This window comes from Lepisma saccharinum, chromosome 18 (genome assembly GCF_977018435.1).
Source record: "Lepisma saccharinum chromosome 18, izLepSacc3.1, whole genome shotgun sequence".
Lineage (NCBI taxonomy): Eukaryota > Metazoa > Arthropoda > Insecta > Zygentoma > Lepismatidae > Lepisma > Lepisma saccharinum.
The window spans coordinates 41,095,128-41,100,124 of NC_139246.1; positions in this window are offsets into that span (position 1 = coordinate 41,095,128).

Consider the following 4,997-nt stretch of genomic DNA (forward strand, 5'->3'; position numbering starts at 1 on the left):
CCAAGAATAACACTCTTGCGCACAGTACGAAATTAACACGCTCTTGGTTTACATTGCTCGCCACTATATTTATAACTCTGTCTTCATCTAGTCGCGAAGGAACAAAAAACTCGAGCTCGGAGATTTCGGATTGCAAGGAAGCTCACGAACACTATTGGCTTTTAACGGTTTCTTCTACAGCGTAATCTTGATACAGTGTTGCACATTCAAAACCTCCAAACGATCCCCATCGGCACAAAACTCTTTCAAGGATATAAACTTAAGCAGGACGTTACTGGTCAAAACTATGATTAAAATGTTTTATTATCTGTGGCTCTTAACATCGTTTCTAAAGCGTATTTTTTTGTGTATATAAGAGCAGAACTTGGATGAATTACAGAAGAACTTTTGCGTGTTATAACACAGGTTAGTGATCGTTTTGCAATATTTATATAAATGTCTGCATATGTCTATAAAAATAAGCGGGCATTACAGGCCGCAAATGTCGGCATCTCCGTCAGCGCCGCCCGCCACGCTTCTCCCGATCTCTCGGCTGCAGATCGAAATGAACGCACGGTATATATTTTATCCTTAGCAAAGCATGGAAATATTTATTATGTTTGAAACTGTATTGTAACTTCTAATTCTCTATTTATACTTATGGGTTAACCGACACAATTATGAGAATTATGATGTGGCTAAATGGCAATATCAAAAAAAATATATCTTATTTGGGATCTGAATCCCTGACCTCTAGTTTCCAGAAGTAGCGTTCGTAAGAAATTCGTCTTCATATTCTTGAAAATAGTTGAAGCCCATATGACTGAAATTCACGCAAACGTTTTACTTTTTACTGGTTGCTCTCTAAACATCTAATTGTTCGGCAAACCAATCATCAATGCTTTCGTACGAAACAACAACAGCAACAACAACAAAATAAAGAAAGTTGATATAATAAATAATAGATGTGATTGGAACAAATTGACCGAACATAGCAGCGCTAGGGGGTGCTTGAACACCCCTTTCTCTCTTGTCAGCACCACCTTTCGCAACCCGGTTTTCATCTCACTGTTAGTAGGTGAGTGGTCAGTGGCGGCGATTGGGTTCCAATACCCGGGGGGCAAAGTACCAAAACTGGGGGGGAAGACAATATATTTCCCTTTGTAGATAAGGTTTAGCATAGTGCCGGGGCAAAAGTGACGAAAAGTGGTGGGGGCAACTCCCACCCTCGTCCCCCCCCAATCGCCGCCACCGTCAGTAGTAATTATAAATGAAATTATAAATGACCATACATGAAAAGGTTACTATTGCAGACGGTCTCTGTGGTGGAGTAATAGCACAGCACACTACGACGCAGAGATCCCGGGTTCGAATCCCGGCCTGGGCATGGGTGTTCTTTGTGAGTGTCCCTTTATCAATTTCATCATACCATCACTCATCCTCATCGTCGCGTAAGTGACAGAAAAATGAAGTAAAATAAAATAAATCAATCAACCTATTGATCTGTTCCCTTATATTAGGGGGCGATAGGAATGTCCAAAGTGTAATCCTAATCCTGATTATCCTCTGTGTAATGTAACCATCGTCGTTTTTTTAAATGACTATTCAAAAAAAAGGAAATATAAGGCAGTCATCAGCAACTTTTCTTTCAGTTTCATTTAGTTAGTTGTCCATAAATTCGTTATAAAGTTACTTGTATCTTTTTTATTCAACTGTCTTTCTTATATTATCAATATTTTGCTCATATGTAGTATTCACACATAATATTGGGTTGGTGCGAATGAAATGTCCGCTTTGACGTCTGGTGGGAAACTCACCTCAACAACACAACACAGGGATTGACTGGGGTCACAGGTCTAACGTCATAAACTCTGTACACGTCGAGCAAACAGGCTGGAGCACCCAGACAGTCAGGAGGCAGTGTGTTGCTGAACAGGGTCATCTGAAAGTGCACTATGGAGAACACACAATTGTGAGTGATTTGTCTTTACGAATTCAAACTGGGACATTCTGCTCAGCAAGCCGCCAAAAACACTAACAGTGCATTTGGGGCAGGAATGGTAAATGAACGCACCATTCGCCGCTGGTTTGTCAAATTTCGTTTCGGTGACACAGCATTGCAAAATGAACCCAGTGGCCATCGACCAACATCATGTTCGGATGAGCTCCTCAGGAACCCCGTGGAAGCGGACCCTCGGAAAAGTGTTCGTGCCATTGCAGACGAGTTAGGCATGCACCATACCACTGTCGTTTGGCGGCTCCGTGTTATCAGTAAAGTGAAAAAGTTGGACTCATGGGTACCACATGATTTGACACCGGTCAACAAGACTCGCCGTCTGGAGGTGTGCAGTTCTCTGAGTGTAAGGAATAACTGGGATGGTTTCCTGCATCGGATTGTCACTTCAGATGAAAAATGGATCTGCTATGACAATCATAAACGATCAGGACAATCGTTGGATCGTGATCAACGTCCAGGGCGGTTTCCGAAACCACCTCTCCACCCACGGAAGGTGTTGTTGCTGGTATGGTGGTCTATGGTGGGTGTGATCCACCATGTCTTTCGCAGGCGAGGTGAAACCATCAATGCAAATTGTTACAGTGCTGAACTCCATGAAATGCACCACAAACTTCTCCACAAGCATCCAGCAATGGTCCACAGACATGGTGTCCTCATGTTGCATGACAATGCTCGCCCACATGTCGCACAAAGGACGGTGCAGGCTCTCCATGAGTTGCAATATGAAACCCTTCCTCATCCAGCATATTCTCCCGACCTCTCTTCCCTTGACTACCATCACTTCCGGCATCTCGATCACTTCCTAACAGGTAAGACCTTGGCTGATGATCGGGCTGTGCAACATGCCGTTGAGGAGATCTTTGCGTCGCAGACTCCAGACTTCTTTCGCCATGGAATCCAATTGTTGGCTGAGCATTGACAAAAGTGTGTGGCTGCAGGGCGACTATTTTGATTAACCAGGTATAGTAGTTTTGATTTTTTTGGTCTTTGACAATGACGCACTTGGGCCGGACATTTCATTCGCACCAACCCAATATAATATTAACATTACACTTTGAATGTGTAAGGGCAAAAATCGACTTTGTATAGTTATAAAAGATGCAAAACCAATAGTCGTATTGGGTAGCAAGAAATGACGATAAGCTAATGCACTGTGTATAAGCTAATCATATAAATGTTCGCGTTCTTTGGTGATATAACGTCGCACGCTTCATAGTGAACACCAGTCATTTGTTCAGAACTATAGCCGACTGTATAGATAACATATGGCAGGAGTGTATGTCTCCGCTAACTGAAACCTGATTATTGAACAGGTTTCAGTAAAGTATTAATATCTTTCTAAGCACTGTAAATTTAAAAATATGGACTTGATTTATGACTCCAATGTCCGCACATTTTTTTTCCTGGTTGGTAGGCTTTCATTTCTAAACTATAAAAAATATTATCAGTCAAAATATGCCAACATACAGGGTCTGTATTTTAAGTAATGAGAATATTTTTTTTCTGCCGCGACTAGACGTCAGAGCCCGCTGGGACCGGTTGGAGTAGGTAGTGGGGTGTGTGACCTTGAAAACGCTCCAAGCGGCAGTTGCCTGCTGGCGTCCGTTGAGGCATGATCACGCGTGGCGTGGACGTCTGCAAAGTAGTGTGTGCAAGAGCAAAATGCAGCAAATCATGGAACAGCGGTACGCGATCAAATTTTGTGTGCGCCTTGGAAAATCTGGTGCAGCAACGCTGGAAATGATTCGGAAAGCGTACGGCAGTGACAGTTTATCACAAGCGCAAGTGTTTCGGTGGCACAAAATGTTCAAAGAAGGCCAGGAGAGCGTGGAGAACCCCGCGCAGGGCGCTCGTCAACCTCAAGAACCAGAGACAACGAACAACGTGTGCGAGATTTGTCGAACGCGGACAGGCGTGTCAGTGTGCGGTTTATCGCGGATACGCTAGGACTCGATAAAATGGTTGTTCTCAAAATCATCACCAAGGATCTTGGGATGAGAAAAATTTGCACCAAGCTCGTCCCGAAAGTTTTGACGAACGAGCAATTGCACAACCGCTCGGTTCAGACGGGTCAACCGAGTGCGACCAGAAATTTCCGCTGATTGGAAGCTCCATCATGACAATGCGCCATGTCACACGTGCTTCGTGGTTAGAGAGTTCCTGACGAAATCTGGCATCACAACGATTCCTCAGCCTCTCTACAGCCCCAACCTTGCCCCTGCAGATTTTTCCTCTTTCCCAGAGTGAAAACAGCCCTCAAAGGACACCACCACGGAACCCTGGATGCTGTCAAAGCGGCTTGCACGCGTGCTCTGAAGGCTGTTTTAGTTGCTGGCTTACAGGGAGCGTACGACGCGTGGAAAACTCGCCTGCAGAAGTGTGTTGACGCTCAAGGGGCATACTTTGAAGACTACTAAAGATTTGTAGCGATATCTGTAATAAATTTTGTTTTCTGGATTTATTCTCATTACTTAAAATACAGACCCTGTATATATACTGTATTTTCACGAAACTGTACTTTTAATTGGACATGATGAAATTGCATTTTTAGACTGTTTGAAAATTTGAGTGTGTTCAAATTTAAACTTGGCATCACATTGATTATAAATTAATCATAATTGGAAGAAACAATTTCCATCCGTGTGTACCTGTAAGTAATTTTTTAAACGAATATAATATTTTCAAACTCTTGTCATTAATTGTAGTGTTTTTATAACTTTTGTTTCTTAATTATTCGATTATAAATTGAATACTATTTTCTAACCGCACGGGAAGAATTTCAACTTGTTGAATCCCGATATCCTGTAGTAGTAACCTGGTGATTGTTCATGAGTGTAACCTGGCTTCCTGAGCTATGCTAAACGTCATTTTCTTACGGGCGACCTTGCATGCTATTTTCTATCTGCCAAACGTATTCCAGTGGGAATGCACTGGAGCGACGGTCAATATCAGTTGCAGTGTTAACGTCCTAGGAACAACATCGTTGGCCGAAAAAAGCTCT